General features: G+C 42.8%; 1 long non-coding RNA gene across 2 annotated transcripts; it reads right to left on the bottom strand.

The window, feature by feature from the left end:
* Positions 1-2,966: 2,966 nt before the first annotated feature.
* Positions 2,967-22,750, bottom strand: LOC136005269 (uncharacterized). Of its 2 annotated transcripts, none has more exons than XR_010608736.1 (3): positions 22,681-22,750; positions 5,354-5,453; positions 2,967-3,804 (listed from the first exon to the last, which is right to left on the bottom strand). It is a non-coding gene; the product is annotated as an uncharacterized LOC136005269 (long non-coding RNA). The 2 variants fall into 2 exon arrangements; XR_010608737.1 differs by lacking the exon at positions 22,681-22,750 and adding an exon at positions 5,650-5,694.
* Between the last annotated feature and the right edge of the window lie 746 nt (positions 22,751-23,496).

The following is a 23,496-nucleotide window of genomic DNA, read 5'->3' as shown; positions in this document are numbered from 1 at the left end:
CAAACATTTCTGTCATTTTCTTCCTATGCCATAATATCTATGGACCTTATAGATGGAATAGCCCCTATAATAGGGTGAGCTTAGCAGGATGACTGTCTACTTTAATTAGAGAAGAGAAAATGTGTCAGAACCAAAACAGGAAAATGGGCTGAAACAGCTGCCCCAGGCCTGGTGTTGGTCCAGTGGTGTTTTTCTGGATGGCAGTAGCCTGCCCCATCCCCTCCGGATGCTCCCTTTCCTCCTGCCACCGCCGAAGCTGGCACTTTGCCTCTTGGCTGCAGCCCCTGCTCCGCTGCCCAGGCTGGGCTCTCCCTGTCACACCCTGTCTGCCAGGCTGCCCTGGGGTGCCGGCTGGGAGCGGTGTGCCCCTGTTCCCCAGCACAGCCCCCCGGCGCCGCGGGCAGGGCAGGGAGCCCTCCCCTCCTCTGCTGATCCGGCAAAGGAGCCGAGGAAGGAAAGGGCAGACCACAGGCAAGGCAGCAGCAGCGCAGTCTGGAGCCAGGCTTTATGTCTTTGGCCAATAAAAGCATTAGTAATAGCAGGATGCGGATGGTTAGTGCAGCCTGGAACACTACACTGGAAATCAGCTCAGAGCTGGGACCAGGACTGGTAGAGAACAGGAGATGGGGAACAGGCCTGGGCAGCAGTGGCAGGATGCACTGCCCACCTGCTTCTTGTCCTAACCTCCATCCCCACATATTGAAGGCTGTGCTTTCTTGATCTTCTCTGACCACATTTTCATCTTGCCTTAACAAGGCAAGATTGTGTCCTGCTGGCTGAGCAGCAGCCTCTTCAGATCATCCCCCTCCCCAGCATCCTAAACATCAGGCCAAAGCTCCCATATTCTGGACAAGATTTCCTGGTAAACCAAGCGTCCTGAAACAACTAGTGAGCTACACGTGTACAGTGTACTCACTTACACTGTGGATTCGTACGATATCTGTATGGCCTGCTACAAGCTTAATATCCTGGGTGGTGCCAAGTAAAGTGTTGCACTGGCCAGATGTGGTCAGTGATTCAGTTTTTGGGCTAAACTTGACTGGGGCTGGTGGATGATCCAATGGGTTTCAGTAGGCATTTTTTGGGTAGGGGCTGGAGCAGGTTTGTCGCTTTGAGCACATCAAAGTGAAGCAATGTGAATCTGTTCTCTGTGTCTGGAGTCTCTCCCAGGCTATAAGAATCACGGAAAGGGCCACAGGAAAATTGCCTGGACCTTCAGGGCCTTGAGCACAGGGCTGACTGTCATCATGCTGTCTTTGGGTGAGCATTATAAAAGGTAAGACTAACCAAACTAGATCAATTCAAATCCAAAGTTTCTTCTAGCCAAGTGCTCTATCTCCAACAGTGGCCAACAGTGAATGTGTTAGGAAGAGAGTAAGAAACCAGACCTGTGGCAGTAATTCCTCAAACTGTTCCTCTAGCTTCCAGCATGCCGTGTGGCAGCTTGAGGAGGAGGGAGAACTTTAGAGCTCCCTTGTGTTGCCTTCCACCCACATGAGATATGGTTTAGTCCCACATTGCAAAAATGCTACAAAAAGGATGGGAAAGTGGCAACTGTTTCAATTATGACCTGTGGCATTTGTGAAACTAGGAATAGATGGTGGCAGTGATGAGTAAAGGCAAATAATGGCCCAAGACTTTCCAAAGAGAAGAATTGAGAGTAGAAATCATGAGGTATTGTTCCTTGTGTGATCTTATGCCAGTGTCTTGATGCTGCTTTTGAAAACATGAGTTAACTCCATATATTTCCTCAAAGCAAGGTTCAGGTGTTAAAGGTGTTCCTAGGTGCTGATTCCCAGCACCTGTAGACATCGATTATCCATGAATGAGATGGTATTACTCAGTGTTTTGCAGACTAGCATGTCTCAGTTACCACTGCTTCTCCCTGTACTTAAAATAGAAAACCACTGCAGTAACTTTGGCCTCTGCTATCGAGCACTGACTTTGGAGTAGTGCCTGTTGTACATCATCTTCTACGGTCAATATATCTATGTGTGCTCCCTGTAATAAATAAGCAGGGAAACAACGTATAAAAAACATTCCAGTTAGGACTGCAAGGGACTGCAAAGTTCATGACCATTAATTCCTCCTCCTCAAACATTTCTTACATTAAAAATTGAATGAAGTGATGATCCAAGGAGGAGGGCTTGTGAAAAGCTTATCAGCAATAAATATTTAGAAATCTTTGCTATTATAACATCATTCCTGACAAGTTTATCTTAAAAACTCTTGCTTTATACAATCTTCCAGCACAGAACTTGCACAAAAATGGACATTCAAAGTGGTTTCATCTGAAGTGTATTCAGGCTTTCCATATGCGTTTCTAATGTTTCCCTAGACACCACTTTGAACTATTTAGGAAATCTCAAGGGTGGTGTTTGCTTAAGATTGGTGAACAGAATGGCACTGCAGCCTGGGAACTACACAAGCAAAGAGAAACACTGTCCTCACAAAATACAGTGTGGATGCCTTGAATTACTTTGTGTTATAGCTGATACTAAAATTAGCAGAGGAGTGTTATTGTTGTGGGAGCACGGGGAGTGTGTTGCAGCACAAACAGAGCTCCAGCACCCAGGGCTGGCTGGGATGGGAGCTCCCATTGTCCTCACTGCCTGGAAATGCCATGTTTCTCTTACATTTAATAACTCAAAAAACATATTACTCTCACCCTGCATCAAAAACATAAAGCGCCTCAATTTTCTGTCTTTGAACACACTGAAAATTCGTCACTTTTATTGTGGGTTTAATGCTTTAGTCCTTGCAAACCCTGTTGGCGGTAAACACCTCTCACATGAGAAAAAGGCTGCAAGGACTGGTCCTTGCTTGGGCAGGGACCCTTCACATGGCAGAAAAGAGACTTCGCATTTTATTTGTACCTTCCAGCAGTGGCTTGTTGCTAGCTATTCACAGTATCATCTAAATTAGATAAGGACAAACAATGAGAGAGTGTGTTCTCCATGGTTGTCATAACTATTTATTTATTATGTTTTTCTTTCTAAAATAAAGAAAACTGTGGATAGATATTTCAGCCCAAAGGCATGTTCCTACGTCTAGCTGTGCTCCAGCCCTCCTGTGCTTGTATGTCCTGAGACTCCTTGGGAACATGGAAAAATATTTTTATTTAAGGCAACAGGAAAATGATCAGGAGAAGACTGGCAGTGCTCCCTGTGTTTTTATACAGGAGAAAGAACAGGAGAGAAAAGTGCAGCCATAGCTTTGCCCATCATCTGGAAGCAAATAACAACTGGCTGCCTTCACACTTCAGACATCACAGTCTTATTTCCAGTTTCTTCTTTCTCCATCTTTATTCACAGATAGGAGTAGGGCTAGGGCCACCCCATTATACCTGTTACTTGCTTTGACACCATCTGTACCAGGTCAGATCCTTCTGTTCAGTTCTATAGTCTCTCCTGTGTGTGCATATGCTGTCATACCTACATTTTCACTATTACTGGTCAGGACTGGCCTTGCTACAAAGTCAGCTTCAGATCACCCCTGCTTTTGGATCTGTCTACTCCAGTCTTACAGGTTCTTTCTAGATAGAGGGTAGGTATGGTGTAGGGAAACTCTTCAGATGGGGTTTTCTCTTCACAGGGAGCAGAGAGGTAGCCCCATCAGTGTGCCATGTAACTCAGAGAATGACAGGGAAAACAGAAGCATTTGCTAAGTGGAATGTTTGTGAGCCAGCTCCAGAGTTCACATATAGGGTAAAGCAGATCTTCCAGGGTATCAGCCTCTTTTACCAGCATGTTGTCCTGTCCTTCTCCCAGGCAGCAGCAGACATAGCTGGGCTTGTGAATCAGCCTGCAAGTGAAGAAAAAGTCAGCTAAGAGGAATCTGGGTGTTTTGCAATTTAGACCATTGTATTTAAACATCTCCAACAATGCAGCAGAAGTCAAATAGCCAAGCAGAAGATCCTTCAGGAACCTCCTCTCAAACACTCTACTCCTGTTGCACAAAAACAGAGTTCCCTTAAAAACCACTTTGCGTCAGAGATGATTTCAATCAGGTGCATACAGAGAAGCTCTTGTGAATTTTCCACTACACTTTAAAATGCTATCCTTCCCCTTGCCCCCCTCAAAGCTGTCTGCTCCATTCCCCTGCCAGAGGTTTCCAATGGGATGGGAGAGAAGCTTAGCAGGTCCAACCTGCTTATGCTTACCACAAATACACAGATGCTGGCTGGAGGCAGCAGCACACAATAGGTCTGCTTCAAACTTGGAGCTCCTAGGTCTCCAAGGGTTGTGCAAATATTTGCTTTGCTCTGCAGTATCATGGCACTCCCTAAGTTTCTGTTCTGAATAGACCCAAAATGCTCAAAACAAGCTCAAGTGAAACTGCCATTCTTCAGGTGGTTTTGTACTGAAACCATGTCAAAACACACAGTCACTATTTCACAGGGAGTTGTGGAAAGATGTATTTAGAAAAGCTAAAAAGGACAGTGACATTTTGGTAAACTCTGGTATTAAGGACAACTTCACACTACATGGGTGGATCCAGAGCTCCCATGCATCATGATGAGCAAAAATACATGCAGTCCGTAAACATCCAACACTATTTTCAAGACATGCTCTTTCATCCCTCACTATTTAACCTGAAGATGTGACACCATCAGGAGAGGTCCTGATTCCCTTTCATTCCTGTCCAAAAGCCTGTCACAGTGTCAGCCATCCTCCCTTGCTAGCCAGGACTGGGGCCGCAGCCGAAACTCAGGCTTGACATTAATATTATCAGAGAGTATTACATGGGAGGAAATGTTACAGATGACAGGCTGTGATTAGGTTCATTGAAACACCATGTCTGGAAACCCTGATTATAGAAAAGAACAAGATTAGCAGCACAGGGTGACCAGATTAGCACTTGCTGAGCTGCTGTAGCTTGAAGCTGCTAAATTCCCCCTCTATCTACAATACAAACTTGGCTGTCAGAGACTTGACTTAAAACTATCAACTCCTGTCACCTCAGGTGAGCTCAGAGACTATGTGCTGTGCTTGCACTGGGGCAAACTTACATTTTAATTACAATGCATATACATTTCCTAAAACCTTATATTTTTGCTAACAAACCCCAGTCCCTCTTTTCAGTAGTGTCACTCTGAGTAGAGTTCAGTAAGGATTTAAAATCCTTTTGAAAATAGGACATACTTGTGAAAATCATTGGCAGACCCCTGAGCACCAGGAGCTTTGGCTCTCCCAGAAGAAAATGGGTGGCTGCACATGTCTAGACTGAAGCTGCTTTGATAGAGTATAAATAAAGATAACGGAAAGCTTTCCATTCCCAAACATGCAGTCGCAGTCGCAGTCACACTCTACAACATGGAGCAGTGGCTAAACACTTTTAATGTCTAAATTACCTTTAAGAATGTTGTACAGGCTCTCAAGTCACTTCCACATATCTGACCACGTTATCCTAATGGCTGAATGTTGATGCTCCAGAAGCATTAGGTTGCACATCTGTAAAATGATTTTTTTTTATTTTAGATAAGGCGGACATGTATAGAAAAAAATAATCTGTCAACAGTAAGTGGATTCATAAAGTAAGAACAATGAATATGTCTGGGAAACACACATAAAGATGGAACAGTGTACCATGGCGAGAGTTAGCATTTTAATTGAAAGGACAGACAAAAAGGAGAGAAAACAAACCTACACAAAGCCCATCTTGAAAGATGTCCTGAAGTGCTGATAATTCAAGAGACAGGTTGATGATTAAGACTTGTGTTGACATTTAAACCAATAAGGGAGCAAGGGCCACATCTCAGTTATGTCTTTATCCCATTGGGATCTGATTAAAGTGGAATCAAAGACTAATGCTATGGTTCAGCACTGTTTGGGTGGGCTTTCAAAGGGACGATGTGGGTGCAGACTTGCAATAGCTCAAACTGGGTAGTGAAGGAAGTACATTGTAGAAACACACTATGGGACTTTGAGCAACCTGGTCTAGGGGAAGGTGTCCCTGACCACAGCAGGAGGGTTAGAACTGTATGATCTTTAAAGTCCCTTCCAACTCAGATTGCTCTATGATTCTATGATTTGTATTTGTTCAGTAAGGGCCCGCAACGTGCTATTAAACAGAGGATCAGAAGGCAATAGCTGCAGGTTTCTCCCCTCCTCCTAAACTACTCCAGGTTACACTCAATCACATAGTCTGGGACAGACTTGTGTTTCGCTGTGGCTTCTGACACTGCAGACTGTGGGGACTCGCTGGTATTTTTAATCCATCTGCTCCTAGTATCAGTGAAGATTTCTTGTCCAGAAGAACTTGCTTGTTTGTGTTCCACACAAGGATTTATAAGAGACTGTAAGAAACAGAGGAAGAGATAAATGGGGGGGAAAAAGGCAGGAAAAAAAAAAGTGAAAAGTGATTCAGAAATGTGTCTGTTCTTTCCGCTCAAGCCACTGTACAGAAACTATGCTTCTATTGTGGGACAAAGACCTTTGAGCACAGTGAGATGTGTTTATGCTGCTCCTATCAAAGAGCCTTTCATCTCCACAAAGCAAATTATTAACACATTCCACTGAAGATGTGGGGGTGGAGGCCTGGCCTTGGAAAAAAAGCTGGCCAAAAATGAACATTTTTTTTTTATAAACACTTTTAATGATAGTGAATGGCGCCTTGCCAAGACCCTTATGCCCAGTGAAGCACTGCAGGCTGATTGTTTGTCTGGAGAAGTCCCGTGGGCTGAGCCTTTTGTGCCAAGGAATTTCTCATTTGAAAGGCAGTGGTGTGGGAGGTGTGGGCCTTTCCAGGTTCATCGAGTTAAGGCCTGCACTGCCGGTTGCCTTAAACCTGCACCAGAGACTAATTTTTGTTGGGTGAATGAACACCCACCTCTGTTCCAGGCGGTAAATCTTGGCCTTTCGTGAGGAGCTCAAAACATGAAGAGTAACCTACACAAAATATGCAGGACAGCTCTGTTAAGAGACTACTCCCCACGTACTCTGTGCCCCAAGGATCAATATTGGCTTGAGTAGGAAAAAGGCTCATTGTTAGTAAATGGAGCTCTGAAGTCAGTTTATCAATAAATCTGTTAAAAATGTGTAGGTTTGGGGCTTTTTCCCTAGTTTTTTTTCCTGTTTCATTTGAAAATAGTACCATTATTTGCATGAGCATCATATTTCTTCATTGCTATTTTTGTCACAGCACAGAATGCATATATATAAACAAATTGCAATGAGCTTTGATGGATTCCTATGATTCAAAGGACAGCTGCTGTCCATGGATGACAATATATTTCTTCTGGGGTAGCATCTGAGTATGGCTCAACAGACTCCAGGAAAGGGAAGTACCTGTGGGTTTCTGCCCATGCTTAAGTGCCTCTTTCGCACTTAACATTTAGCCTTTGGGCAGTCATTGACACCAGGGGGGAATGGGAGTTTCTACATGCTTTACTTTCTACATGCTTGTACATATCTTGGATATTTATATCCTTGTGCTAGCTAATTCCAAGTTAACTTAGGATACTTAAGGAGACCCTTCAATGTTTTTTCCAAGATACAAATATTTATATTGAACACTGAGGAGTAGGTCTGGAGTTTGAACATTGCAGTTTGCTATGCACAGATTGGCCTGTGTTTAACACTGAGGAATAGTGGCAACAGATAAAAATTTTCAGCTTCCTGCTGTAAAACCAGACATTTCGTGCTGGAGAAAGTGATCAGAACAAACCAGATTGGAAAAAGCACTTCCAATTTGTGGAAGACATCAATGTTAAAAAAATTAGTTTTTTTTCCGATCTGTGACAAAACAAAGAGTTAGAAAGTACTCCGAAAAAGGGAAGATCCCGGTTATAGCATCTATATGCCTGGCTTGTAGCATCTATAGCATGTAATTTCTGAACTGTAAGCAACAGGGGCTCCATAGTCTTAACCTGAAGGCAGCTGATCTGAGACCTGAGGAATTAACAAAGCCTGGCAACTGCCAAGAACCCATCAGCTGGGAAGCCTGAGCTCCTGGGTGCTTGGTCACTGTCTGGCCCAGCTTGACAGGTGAGGAGAGATCAGGAAAAACATTTAGAAAAATCACACATGTTGTCAGAACTTTTGCATTTGTACAAACTGGCCATTTCAGATAAAAAAACATTCTTGTCTGAAATTTTCCAGCAGTCTTGATTTGAGTGAGAGCTGAGTTAGGTACAGCCCAGCAATGCAGTATATTAGAATATAAGGGCTGGTAAACCAGCATAGTGTTTCAAATACAGATATTCTGGTCCCTAGACAAAAGTAACATCACTCAGTGAATTTTGCTCTGTGCGTATACATGCATATAGGTGTACAGCATTTGTACACACTCTGTATGTTACTATAATATTGATACACACAAGAATTCATTCTTTTTGAAGACCAAGAGCAGGTTTTGTCAAAGGTGAAGTGTACTTTTACTGACAATTTGATAGCTGTATCTGAACTTTGGCAGTGATAATGCATCTCTCAGTAATGCCCACTTATAGTTACCATTACCTCAGATGGAAATACATTTTCTTAATTTCTTTGCACTGCCTTCTTTATACATCTTAATAGTTGCTCCAAATGGATTTTCAAATGTTTTTGTGATAGACTGTGAAGCTCCCAGAGTGAATGCTGGTGAGTTTGTCCTCACTGAACTCTGTGGTTAAAGCCTGGTTTCCCCTGCATCCAAAATTTCAGAGCTCCTGTTCAGTTGTGGCAATGCTAGGATTTCACCAGCTAGCTTCACTGAAAACACATTTTCCCATTCACTCCTAGCCTCATTTTAGTTTTTCTCCTCCAGAAATCCAGTTATTTGGCATTATTTTTGACTCAGACAGCTCTTCTCTGATCTGCTGGAGGATGGCTGAGTCCGAGGGATCAAAAGATTCCCAGACTCTTAATCTACCCTTCCTTAGATGGGTTTGTTTTGTTTTGTTGTTTGCTTGCTTTTCCACTAAAAGCTGTTTCCCTGCTCTACTTACCCTGTGTGAGAAAGTCTGAGTAGAAATAGTCCTGAAAAGAATGTCTCTGCAATATCTGTGATCAGGGGCATCCTGTCACCAGGCCAATGGAAAGCTATTGTTCACAGAGAACCATTTTGGGGATTTGCACTGCTGAACCCATCAGGACATTACTGTCTTTGCCCTGGATGCAGTGCAAAGAGGCACATGGGAACTATCTCTCCTTCAGTGACCTTATCAATCTAGTCTACCAATTTAGGCATTACGCAGTAATATTAATTTCTTATATATCTTTCATACAATGTTTTAAGAGGCTTTTAAAAGTTAAGACAAGTGAGAGTTCTTTCTCAAATGTGTCAATCTGTGTAACTTTCATGGTAGCTGATAAGTTACCCAGGCTATAAACACAAGTCAGCAGCAGTTAGATTGTGAAGTGCTTAATAGCCACAATATTTGAGCATGTGTGCTTAAGATTAAAGTTTGAGTCCATCTTCCTGTTCCCAAATAAAATCAGAACAAATTTAAGAGTGTCCTAGGACTCCATATCACTTCAGGTGACTTATCTTTTAATTTCAATTCCTATTTCCTACACATTAAAACTAATGAGGGTCCCATAACTCTTTGGAGTCTGCTATCTCATAAGCTGTGCTTCAGCCTACAACTTACGAAAATGCTCTAGGCAATAGAGCTCACTTTGTTACTTCAACTTTTTGTTTCAGCTCTGCTTGTAAAGCCAAGCCCTTTATCAGGCTGCAGTGGTTTGCACATTTGGTTTAACTGTAATGCTAAATACCAAATCTCCATTTATCTCATACTCTTGATTTCCTTTTGGCCAGCACTCCAGCATCACTGGTGAACATGAATTTATGTATAAATCAGCTCTTGTCAGCAGTATATTTTCAGCAAAAAGGTGTATTTTCTGAAATACTAAAATCAAGCTACATATAATAACAATGTCTTAGAATCATAGAATCATAGAACAGTTAGGGTTGGAAAGGACCTTCAGATCATCTAGTTCCAACCCCCCTACCATGGGCAGGGACACCTCACACTAAACCATGTTACCCAAGGCTCTGTCCAACCTGGGTTTGAACACCGAGAGGAATGGAGCACTCACAGCTTCCCTGGGCGACCCATTCCAGTGCCTCACCACCCTAACAGGAAAGAACTTCCTCCTTATATCCAATCTAAAATTCCCCTGTTTAAGTTTGAACCCATTACCCTTTGTCCTATCACTACAGTCCCTGATGAAGAGTCCCTCCCCAGCATCCCTATAGGCCCCCTTCAGATACTGCAAGGCTGCTGTGAGGTCTCCACGCAGCCTTCTCTTCTCCAGGCTGAACAGCCCCAGCTTTCTCAGCCTGTCTTCATACGGGAGGTGCTCCAGTCCCCTGATCATCCTCGTGGCCCTCCTCTGGACTTGTTCCAGCAGTTCCATGTCCTTTTTATGTTGAGGACACCAGAACTGCACACAATGCTCCAGGTGAGGTCTCATAAGAGCAGAGTAGAGGGGCAGGATCACCTCCTTCGACCTGCTGGTCACGCTCCTTTTGATGCAGCCCAGGATACCGTTGGCTTTCTGGGCTGCGAGTGCACACTGAAGCCGGCTCATGTTCATTTTCTCATCAACCAGCACCCCCAAGTCCTTCTCCGCAGGGCTGCTCTGAATATCTACTCTGTGCAGCCTGTAGCTGTGCCTGGGATTGCTTCGACCTTGCTGTATTTTGAGTTGTGTAAGAGGTCAGTGTGCTGATGAATTATGGGGGCCTGGCACACTGATGTCCTTCATGTCATGACTATACATTATGGAGTCCCTCATGAAAGTTTCCAACACCTCTCAGACCATTGCTGTTCTATATGATTAAGCTTAGTTCACGGTGCACTTGCCATTTCTGAAGTACTAGACCATAGAATCATAGAATGATTAGGGTTGGAAAGAACCTTAAGATCATCTTAAGGTCCTATGGGCAGGGATGTCTCACCCATGGTGTGTCAGTCTGCTTTCCTCTGCTCTTGGTATGACACTGGAAGAGAAAAGCCCAATGCTTGGAAACAGATGCCTGTTAATCACTTACAAAGGCTGAACTCCAGAACTAACAACTGTATGGTTGGGTCTTGCAGTAGGATATGTGAAAGATTATGGGTAAGGATCCAATCTCATGAAGAAGTAATGTATATATGAGTTTATTTTAAGTACTTTCCTCCTTACAGTGGCTAAAGGACAAACAGACTTCACGTGAAGGCAGGGACAAACAGTAGCTCCTTGTAATATTATTCCAGCCTTTGTCTTTCCAGCTCAGTTTCCAATTTCTCTTTGATTTTTTTTCTGTTACAAATTTGTCACTGCTGCTGGCAGTTAACTTCCCTGATGGTAGGCAGGAAGCTGCTAACGGGGAAACACCTTTCTCTGTGTTGGCTAATTTTTCACGAAGGGGTTATTTCCTTAGATAGGAAACTCAGAGGAAGTGAGCATGTTGAGAGGCTGGGAGGAAATGGAGAGAGTCTGAGATGGTCTGCCGATGGCACTGCAGCTGCTCCAGCTCTTGCACAGTTAAGATTTTAGGGTGGTGGTGATGCCAAAACATTAAGCAATCAAGCAAGCAGGAAGAAGTTCTGCCTGAGGAGAGCAATTGTCTTGGTGGCATTAGTAAAAGGAAATTGAGATGTGAGAAGGGAAATGGCTGGATCCTCACAAGGGGAGCAGGGACTGGTAAATGCTCAAGGAAAGAGTGGAGTGCCCCAGAAAATCCTCCCTGCTCATGGTGTTGCCCATGTTAAAAAAGAACTTGCACTCACATAAAAGCCATGTATGTATTTATAAGCACATGTGTTATACTACTATTGACCTTGATCTTTCTGACGGCTTTACACTGGCTCCTCTATTCAGGAGTAGAGAAGGCTCTTTGGAAGCAGTCAGGTACAACACAGAGCCAGAGTGAACCCATGCTTAAGTCTGACTTTGTGACTTTATACCTTTGGTACATATAAAGCCTACACAGAGAAGTCTGACTTGCCACTTGCTATTGCTGTATGATTTAAGTGTGCCAAAGCAAACAGTGCTGACAAAAAGGAGAGCAGGCTGGGTCTGAAAGCAAACTAGCTATCCCAGTACCTTGGCATTCAGAAAGGGCAAAATCCAGACAGCTGATTGACAAAAGGCATTTCCCTCCTATAGGAACTAAAAGAGACCTTTCCCAGGCTGAAGCTACCAAAGCTGACACAGGAAGACCAAACACAGCGTCCAGTAGAGAACAACAGGACATGCAGGGTCAGTCTTGGCTGTTGTATATTCTCTGAGTTACTCTTTTGGTATAATTCACTAATACTGATCTGCGAGCTAGGATTTCAACTATCACTTTTGAAAAAGGAGAAATTATGCAAACCTTGCATTTTGCTATTTATGGAGTTGTTGGGAATAGCTGAACTGTTCTTAGGTATGCAAAATATGAGGGAAAAGCTTCTTCTAGTTTTTTTTTTTTTTTGCTGTATTGAAATTCCTTTAGAAATAAGGAAGTGAAGAACACACAGGAATCAAGTAACTGAAAAAACAGCATTAAAGAATCTATTTATGTAAGTGCTTTTTATGTATTTTTATTTATAGGTAACTGCCTAACTGGATTAATTTTAGTTCAGCTGTGTATTCATAAGGCTTTTTCAGGATGTGTAGTATAGTGTATTATTTTTAGCCCAGGGTAAACCAGCAAGTTAGTAAAAATCATTCTGGGCTTCCCACTCTGGCATGCAGCAGCTCCAACTTCAAAGAGCGCTGGGGCAAGGAAAGGTGCAAACTGATTGTCACAGTTTATTCTAGCCATTATCTCCCTCCCCAGCTTTGTGATAGCGGAGCAGAAAGGGACTCCACCAAGAAGAGAGTAGCAACTCATTCCTAACAATCCACAGCAGACATGGCTTGCAGAAGGACTTGTGTGGTTGCTGCCTTTAGCAATGTCAGGAAAGAGGTCAAGGTGCGAAGTCAGTAGAGGCGTGGGTATCCAGGAGTGGTTAGGAGAGCTTCTCAGTGTGGTCGCACCTTGTACCTCCTAGTTATACCCTAAAAAAACAAGGCTCTCTGTGCTGCTGTGTTCTGACAGTGATCGTTTCTGAGCAATACTGAAACAATGTTGCCCTCTGCTTTGGCCCTGTTATTGTTTGATAACACAGGCTGCTGCTTCACTGGCATCTATCCATCATGTTGTGTCTGGAAACTGGGTCAGAGAAGACTAGCTTTTTGACATACACTTTATAATTGTCACTCTTCATTGTGAACTGCAAGGTCACACGATTCAGTGGCCTGAGGAGAGGCATAGATGCACTGAACCACTGCCAGAGCAGCTGAAAAGAGCTCCTATTCATTGCAGATTACATGTTTTGACCTAACTCTGACAGAAAACATACCTGTCAGCTCCATGGCAGGCTGATTAGGTTAATTAAGTCCTTGCCTATGAGAACAATAATTAGAACTGTCAGTTGTTTAAATGATGATAGAAGAAAGGCAAGATTCAAGAAGCACTGGAGTTCGGAAGCACTAACCATACAGAAGGGAATCCATAACAGAGAGTGATTTAAAACTTCCTTTCAGGCAACCACACTTATGAATAATGCTGAGGGGAGGAGAAAATTGTGTCCGGTGGGGCTTGTTTTGTTTGGTTTTTCACTTACAGTAATGAGAATTGAGATGGTCAATGAGTTTATAAATCAGTTTTATAGGCTGCAAGCATAACTGTTGCCTTGGGGTAACCTTGGAAAACTTCACTCTTTTCACAGGGAAGTTCAAGGCAAATAGTGTACATTTTCTCATCCTCTTAATCAAGATATGAGAAGCCATCTTGTGTATTCTTGTAGATTTGGATTTGTCAGTAAATGCTGTGCACCAAGGTGGTAGGTTATAGTAGTAGCACAAAATGGGAAAAGGGGGAAGCTGAGAGAAACAAAACCAGGAAAGCCATATGTAAGGCTAGATAATAAGACTGCTCAATCTCGAGAAGCCTCTTAGGAAGTTTGATTTTTATGTCTTGAATTTTTAGGTGCAAATACATTTGCAGGAGACCAGAGGAAAGAGAATAAAACGTTTTACAGCAGGCCTGGAAAACATAACATGGTAGGAGCAGAGTTAAAAACAAAGAGAAGACTGAGGAGGAAGAGAGGACACTCATGGTAACACGCTTCCAGTGTGCATAGAAGGATCACTTGAATCCCACGGCAGCTGGGGGAGGGACGGGAAGAAATCATGTTGCATTGCAGCAGCTTTCCTCTTTCACTGTGGTGGAAAACTTTAGAAGTGTGACCATGGTCATATATTAAAGGAGGCTGTCTAAGGCTGTGGCAAAAGTGCCAGAAAGTGTTGAGAAGATGATAGGTAAACATTTATTTGCATTAATGGAGGAAGATAGCTTGCCAGCTCTTACAACTCTACCCATTGATGACTCTGTATGGGGTTAGGATTTAGCCATAGTCAAGTTAAGATGCCAGCAAAGCATCTCTTCAAGCAAGTCAGAAAAAAAAAATAAAAAAGATGAAACACGATAGAGGGAAGAAAATCAGGAGCAACAAGACTGTTTGGGGAACTGAACTAAGAATAGTAGCGATAGGACAAGGGGTAATGGGCTTGGAACTATGGGTAGATCAAGTTATCCAAAGAGCAGTGCAAAGCAGCTTGACAAAGAGCCCAAAGTCTCAATAAAGCAGTGCAGACACCTCAACAAAGTCTGTTGTAATGACAGATGGAGAATAAAATGAAAAGGTGGAGAGAAAACTGATGGTGACTGGTCACATTTTGTAGAAGGGAATATGACTAACAACAGAGCTGAGGGAGAAGGGAATGAACAGACACATGCAGACCTGGCTATGGAAAGGTCATTGAAAGCCTTGGTGCTGCAAGGACTAAGGTACTATGTCCTGAGGTACAAGAAAGTATTTTAACCCTGCAGCACTAAAACCAGTTTTAAAGAATTCAATTCCATGTAATTTTTTTTAAAAGCACATCTGCCCTGAATTTTCTATCATGCATGCATACGCACAAAGAAATAATGGAAGCCAAGCTTTAATTAGAAAAACCTTCCAGAAAACATTAAGAACTTGCCTCTGTGAAACTGAACAGCTTCTCATCAAGCTAGCTTAATCAGAGATATGCACTGTTAAGAAGTCTGTGTAACCGTAACTGATGTTTGGTTTGATTTGGACATGATTTGAAGAAGGAGAAGTAATACACGGATATGAGGTTCTCAGTCATTTCCTGACATTGCTAAAGAAAATACAGTCATTGTAAAGCACAGAACATTTCTGAAGCATGGCAGTGATAACAACCTTATTTTTTTACTAGCACTAGATAAGTTTTCATGCTAGAAGAAGTTTATGAATTATATCCATCTTGAGCAGAAGTGCCAGAGCCAATCCCATTCCTACCAACGGGGACTGTTGACGTGTATGAGCATCTTTACCAGTTAACGAATTGGGTCATTAACAGCAGTGAGTCCTGGGGGCAAGGACTGCCTGTGCTGTTCTGTGTTAAGCAGAGGCATCTCCAGCAGCCACAGTAAGTCATGCCGCCTGCCCGCTGCCAGCTCTTAAACCAGTTGCTGAGGAAACTTCAGCTTTTTTCTATGGGAGAGAGGTAGACAGAATGTAAATGGCACAGTGTCACACTCTGCTCTGTGACTATGGTGAAACTCAAGTTGCTTTAGCTGGAGCTCTGAAGACAAAAATCTGGGGTTTCTGATAAGCATGGCATTTTGTTATTCAAGCCCTTCCCATGCACATAAGGCACCCATTTCCTCTTGCTTTTGTTGATGAATACAGAAACAACTATGGAGCTTCTGCTTTATAATAGAAGAGACCTAAATAATTAATAAACAGAGAGTAAGTATCTAATAATGATAATGCCCTGAAAGAGAAAGAACACTTTTTAGAAAGAGAGTGTTGCTGTTTACCTTCTTTTCAATGTTATCTTACTTAAGGGAGCTAGGGATATCTGTGCTACTACATGGCAATAGGAAACACTACCACTTTATTTTTTCACATTCTTTCCCTGCAGAGCTACATGCCAGTGGCTGCCGCACAAAGTCTTTTATAAACTGCAAGTATGTGCTCAAGGAAAAGTCTTTCAGGCTTCAACACACAAATAAATTACCACAGGTTCATGAATTTCCACTTCCTGACAGGGAAGGTGCATGTGAGTGCTCTCATCCTCCTGCAAATGTGGGGAGCTGAGGCAGTTGTGGTTCACAGTGGAACACGTAGAAGCCCCCTTGCATTTATCATGGAGAAAGGGTTTCATCACAGGCAGCTCGCAGTCACTGAACAGTGCTTTCAGTCATTTCCTGATATTGCTTAAGAAAATACAGTCATTGTAAAACACAGAACATTTCTGAAGCATGGCAGTGATAACAACCTCATTTTTTTACCAGCACTAGATAAGTTTTCTGGGTGGTTGGCATCAGATGCTAGAAGAAGCTTATGAATTATATCCATCTTGAGCAGAAGTGCCACACTGGATCCTGGGGTTGAGGCCCTAAATTTTTACAAATCGCTCAGCAAGTGGAAAAGAAGAGTTTTAGCTGCAAGTATAGGAAATCTTGATCAAACTGGGCTACATCCCTTTTAACTCTGCAGTTTCTCAAAACTGGTAAAAGTTCTTACCTTTGGCCCTACATTGGGCTAATACCTGCTTTGAGACATCTGCATAGAAATGGCATGGCTTTCTTGGGCCTGGAGAGGTAGTGGGTGCAGAGCTGGGCAGAGAGACACATGCTCACAGACCTGATGAACCCTGTAGGCTTTGGATGTGGTTTTGGTGTGTTTTTATGTGTGCTTTATTACGTGCTTCTGTGTAGGGCTGCTGCTCTGGGGCTTAGCAGGGGTAACAGACCTGGAGTCAGAGCATCTGTCTGATTCAAAAGTACTGAGGCGCAGGGTTCACCCAGAGGGATTTTGTCTCACAAATTTCTGTGAAGACCCTGTGGTATTCTGGATGTATTGGACAACAGCCAAGGAGGAGACAGCATAGGGTCATTTGGTGCCTTCTGGCTCTGGATTTACAGGGTAATTGCTGAAACCAATAAGGTATAATGATCATTATGTCGTATTTTATAAGCAGAAAACAGTGTAGGACCAGTCTTGTTCTGAGGAGGTAAGGGCTAATTGATTAGCCTTAGGGTCCTTTGAGCATACGTATTTCGTAGGCTGATGAGGATGTCTACATTTATCTGATATAACATATGCAAGATGGTGATGACATGAATGAGTCAGGGTTAACTGAAGGCTGGTTTGTAAGAAAAAATAACAAGAAGAACTGGAGGAAACAGGCAGTAAAATCTCTAATAATAATGACAGGCTTTAGCTGCAAGATGGATATCACAACCCAGGATTTTAATCCTTTCTAAATTGGAGGTTGTTTGGATGTGCAGTTATATTTTGGGCATAACTCTATTTATAAACAACAAAAAGGTCTTCATGCAACCTGCCAATTTATGCAGATGGACAAAGACAGCTTTGGAGGCTTAATAAATACTTTTTTTGTTTTACAATACTACATCTGTTTTAGATAATGCAGGAATGCTGTTTAATAAGATCTTTCATATATGCTTCCAGTTTAGTATCTCTCCATAATCACTTTAGATACTCATATTAGAGAAATTAAACTAGACAAATGCTAAAGTGACAAGAGTCAGATCTGAGCAACAACATTAACCAGAGAAGCAGATTCAATCTGTGGAAATACCCTGGTCAACAAACTAATAAAATTTTCTTTTCTTCCCCTGGACAAAGGGTACATTTTACTAAGCAAGCCCCTTCATACAGCTGTGTTAATACAGTTAGATGTTGTTGCTGAGAAACTAATCAGAGAAATGTCTGGAAATAGTTTAGGTCTCCTCTTTGATTTAAAAGCGGAGTGAAGTTTGAAATGTAACCATTTAAAAATAGATTCAGCCTCTGAGTTGCCATTGTGAATAACTCAAACTCATTGTTTGACTAAAATCTGATAACTTAGCCAGAGTTTTTACAAGACTGCAAAACCAGTGGTGTTCTTTCTTGTCTGGTCTCACAGACATTCTTATCAGCATTCAAGACTTCATCTGATTTTATTGTTTGGAAAAACCCAGAAGAGTAGAGTTTAGAACTGAATTTCAACTGATAACTATCTCATGTAACTTCTTTCACACTAGTTTATCCCAGAAGAGCGTGTGCCCATTCAAAATGTTACTACATCCTAAATCCAGCTAGGCTAAGTCTTTACTTTCAGGAATATTTCAAGGGCTGGAGTATAAAGATCATTAGCAAATATATTTAATCATGCTTATATTGACTGCACCTCCTTCCTGCCCCCAGTGACCAAGTTTTATGTGGAAAAAAAAGGAGGAGGTAGAGATTGCCTGTGAAGAACAGAATTGCTTTGCACGGGTAAAAGTGGATGTTGGTCTTGTCCCAGACATTGCAGTGGTTTGGTGCATAAAACGTTTTTTCAGTGTGCTAATCCTTAATAATAGCATACTAGCATGCTGCAGTACCCATTCTGTGCTTTATATGGCTTTACAGAGGCCTATTGTTAGCAGAGATTGATGGAGGAAGTTACTTAGGTCTACTGAGATCCACCCAGGTCAACTGTCAAGACTTGTGCAGCTGACGCTTACAGCAGGGGAAAAACAAGTTGTAAATGGCTCCTCCGTGGGCTTCTGGAAATCAGCACCGGCCTTTGGCTGCATGGAGCGTGTTCTTTACGGGGCATACTCGCTGTGGAGGCTGCCGGCAGTCTCCGGCTGTGGGTGGGGATGGGGGGAGCCCTGTGCGAGTGCCAGGAGCTGCGAGGGAGGGCTGCCATTCACACAGCCCAGCTTGCCCCCGGCCTCCCTGACACATTTGGCACACGGTAACAGTATAGCTTCTGTTCCTATCAGCGGCACTTTTAGTCAGCATGCATTTGGGAAGTCAGCTTGCTTCAGAGACAGTCACTTTGGTTGGGGGAACTCAGGAGTCCTAGAAGAGGGAATTCCCTCCTTCCTGTGGTCATTTGCAGGTTTCATGGTCCTTGCATTGGGTAGGTAACACTGAAGATCACAAGTGTTTCTTATGAATGACCCATTCAGAAGTGAGGCACACTGAGTGTGTGCTAGCATCTACCTATACATATATATGGAACCTAAATTGCATGGAAAAGACCACGTGAAAATCAAGATTTAAAATGTAATTAACTCCCCCCTTCCCAAACCTGTAAGAAACCTAAAAACCAAAAAACCATTAAACAGAAAAAAAAAAAAGAAAAGTAAAAATGAAGTTTTCTGTGAGGGTGCTGAGGCACTGGCACAGGGTGCCCAGAGAAGCTGTGGCTGCCCCATCCCTGGTAGTGCTCAAGGCCAGGTTAGGCAGGGCTTGGAGCAGCCTGGTCTAGTGGAAGGTGCCCCTGCCTGTGGCAGGGGGTTGGAACTGGATGAGCTTTAGTGTCCCCTCCAACCCAAATTGTTCTACGACTCTATGAAAATTGGAACTGAGCAGGAACAGCATGGAAGAGATGAGACCATTGCAACGACAGCTCTACAGGGACCTTCTTTTGTGGTCTCACAAGAAGGTCCTTCTTGAGATGGTACCTTTTGCAGACAGCGCCAGTTGCCAGCCCTGCTCTGCCATTTATCCCTCCTCTGTCTCCCCTTGGCCTCTCTTCATCCCAGGCATCCTACTGTCCACATCGGTGGGGCAGGTGCTATGAGCACAGCCTTGAAACCTGCTGCTAGGATGTCTTTGCCAGCAGGCATGGGTGACTGTGTTGGAAACTTCTCTGAGGAATATGAAGGGAGCACAGAGAAGTCTCTGATCTCTCTGCATACAAGGAGGTGAACTGTTGGCCAGTTGAACTGACTGAAAGTCTCCATGGGGCTTCAAAATTGTCCCTCTGCTGCAACAAATGACTGTATTTACCATGGGGAGGAAGTCAAGGGAGCCAAACCTGAGGATGACTGTTTGGATAGGAATGGAGCAGAGGCTGATATCTCACGAAACAAAGTCTTGATCACTTTGATCTTTAAGCTTTTTAAACATCACTAGAGAAAAGAACTATTTCTTATCTGGCCAAATCACTCTTCCTATCTATAAGTCCCTGTCTGAGTTGAGTTGGCCATCATGGGGCTAGGCAGGTGCTGCAGTCCTCACTGCCCATGGCAGTGGGGTTCCTGCGTGCGGTTTCAAATCTGTTGGGAAAATAATTTCTATTATAAGCAACACAGACAAGTGCACACACAGGCATATCACGAGTCACATGATGTCATATTCAGTTCTTGCAAAGTGTTACTGTCACAGTGGGCTCTCATCATATGGCAGACTACAATACATTCATTTTTTCTTGCCACAAAGTCAAGGGAATAGAACATGCTCTCTCTGACTAACGAAGAAGCCAGATGTTCAGAATAATTTTTGAAGCACGAGCAAATTCAAAGCCAAATTAAGCAAGTATGTCTTGACATAGTCTTTTCAAGCTCTGTTTTCCCTTTCTTAAGTCTCTCAGCATGAAAAAATAAAAATCTAGCTGGGTGGTAAAACAAAACTTGGTGATTAATTATAACCTTTTCTCAGGGGTATTTCATTGCTGGGAATCATGTCACACATAACCCTCAACTGACTCTAAGCATTATCCATATGCAGTAAAATATTATAAAGATTTCTTCCTACATTCAATGCCTCCTATGATTTAAATAATGTCAAGGACTCAATTCTGCTTCCTTATTTAGAATTTAAGTGCCATATTTGAAGGACACTATTGGCTACATTTTAGATATGAAAAGCAGAGATTAACACAGGACATGTCAAACTTCCTCATGACAATATTGAATGGGTTATGGCTTTGCATGAACATTTGGTAATTCAGTTTTTGAGAAGTGCAGTTTTTTTGTGAATAGCGTGCATATTTGTAAACGCAAACATGGCAACTGCACTCACACAGGTAGGTAAGTTCTTGAATATGGTTTCATATATACCCCATAGAAAAATTTGCTCTTGTGTTCTGCAATCCACACATTATGAAAACATCCACTTTTCTAAGTCTAGGAGCCTTTCCAGGAAGAAAATTCAGCCAGATTGTCAGTTTGGGGGTATATAATCAGTCAATACTTAACAGTGTTTTAGTATTTATCTTCTCTGACACACTACTTGAGCATGCATTGCACACCTCAATGCATGCAGATGCATGCTCATTGAATGCATCTATATGCATTGTACCACTACTGTACAGGAACGTGGTTATTATAATCTATAAAAAATTCTTGTGAGCTTAGCTTTAGTCTGGTTTTGATTCATTGATTTGCATTTAGGAACACAAGTATAGAAGCTTTGTAGGATGTAGACTTTGGAAAGTGGCACAGTTTGTTGTACCAGTATCTACTGCTGTTGAGCATTAACTTCTTAATAATGAAGTCTTTCAAATCAAAGTGACACAATAGCACACTTGCATCTTGTGGCTTGGCTGAACACAAGATAGAAATAATTTCTTTTATCCTTTTGCCCAATACATTAACTTTGATCTCTATGTATGGACAATTCTCATTACGCTACACTTTTCTTAAATATGAACTCAGTACACATATCTCATGTATATTTTTGTCTGTTCACTCCCTCTACCACATCAAAAGGGCTGATCAATTAGATATGGATTCTTTTATGTAAAGGAGGTCAGCACAAACTGTGCTTTCCTTTGTTTATATCAACCAAAATCCTTTCACAGATTACTTTTCATTAATCTCAAATCCATAATATATTGTAGCAGAACTAAAAGCTAATCTGGTATCTTTGCTGGATCTCCATTCTTTAAAAAAGTACAAAGACTGTCATTTTGCAGCAATACAGCCCTTCCAGCGTTGGAGTTATAAAGTGGCTTTTCTGAGTGTCTTAAGAGGAAGAAGGTTGTACCCACAAGCTGGAATGAAGATTGACCACTACTGTGGAGTCTCAGTTTTGAGGCACTAAGGATATGCTTTCTTCCCATGTTCAGCTTTATACAGTGCTAAAAGCAGCAGTGATTTCAATACAGCTGTGAATACTCAGCATTTATTTCAATTGGGCCTGAAAGTCTCCAGCCAGGCACTGAATATCAGACCATCTGGAAGATGTTACGCTAAAGTGATTTGACTCTAGAGCAGAGACAAGGAAAAATCTGTTTTTCCAGAATGACCCTAAAGCTGAGCCCTGCTAGGCAGGTGTCCTGTGGGGAAACTGTATATGATCAGTAACTGAGGACTCCATCCTGTGTTGTGGAAGGGCTTGGGGAGAAAGGGAGTTAAGGTCTCATAGGCTGTTCAGGAATCTCAGCCTTTGGGTGTTTAACTTGTTCTTCTAATGTAACTCTGTGTGTTCTGGAGGAGCAGCATTGACCAACGATGCCTTGCCAGGTCTGACCATGAGTTTTGAGAGTGTAGGGAGTTCTGATTCTGGCCCTGGAGGGGAAGGGACATGGACGCATGCTGTTCCTCCCCAGTGTGACCTTTCTGTGTTGTCACCCCTCACTTGTCTTTAACCTGCTTTCCTCATCTAGACAATTTCTATGTGCAGTCCTTATTTTTGTCAACCAATTCACAGGGTGGGACTTAGAGACTTGACATTACTCAAGGAAACCATGGTTAAGACCACAAGGAAAATTCGGCAGAGCTTCAGACTAGACATGCATGGTAGTGGACAAAATCTTCAGCAGAAAAAGTGGAGACATGTGAGGACCTATCAAGCATGTGTAAACTAGATTTGACTGGTCTCTAGTTTTGAGGAAAAATCACAGACTTCCTGCCAACGCATTGTTGACTTACCTCGGCAAAAATTCAGGTGATACTTTTCCTGCCTTTCCAGAACTTCAGAGTTTAGACCTTCCCAGAGAACATTTCAGTCACGGCACAGTTATTTTTGGATATTCAAAATAGCTTATTTCAGAATGAGAATTCTAGGAGTAAAAATGGTCCATAGCATAGAAAATTTCAGCCCAGCATTTAAAGTTTGCCTGCAACAGAAAAGGGATACCTCTTGCAAGATGAATCCTGGCAAACCATGCATCTGAAATAATTGATCCATAGAAGAGCAACCACAGGAGCTGCTGGATGTCCATGGAAACACCGCCCAGCTCTTTCCGTGCCCAACACGGTATTCCCTTGGGAAAGTAGGAAGGGATTACCCAAGCAGCCAGAATTTAGCCAGAAACGCACCAGGGTTAGCATACCCTTTCGTTTTCCCTCCTTTATTCACCTTATGGAATGGGCTCTTTCTTGACCAGCAGAGGTCAGGGCCTCCCAGCTCAGTTCTCCCAGTGGCACCCGGGCGCTGGGAGGCTCGGGGGAAGAGCTCGGCAGCCTTCCGCTGGCACCGGGGTGCAAGAGGCGGATTTAAGAGCGAAAGATACTTCATCTGTGAAAGCACAGCACAAACGGATGTGGCTACCGCCTGTTCGGGGACCGCTCTGTCCTTCCTGCGGGGTGAGAAGGGGTCACTGCTGCATTCCGTGTCACAGGGTCCCTGGGGACCACAGCTGGGCTCACACAAATAGCAGCAATCTATGCCATGGGGGGCCTCCACAACCCTGTTGGACAAGGGAGAGGAAGTGACTGTTTTGGTGTCACCCAGTAGGTTAGAAA

Source organism: Lathamus discolor, chromosome Z (assembly GCF_037157495.1).
Source record: "Lathamus discolor isolate bLatDis1 chromosome Z, bLatDis1.hap1, whole genome shotgun sequence".
NCBI classification, from domain to species: Eukaryota; Metazoa; Chordata; class Aves; order Psittaciformes; family Psittacidae; genus Lathamus; species Lathamus discolor.
The sequence above is the reverse complement of the archived record's forward strand: the minus strand, read 5'-3'. Positions and strand labels throughout refer to the sequence as shown.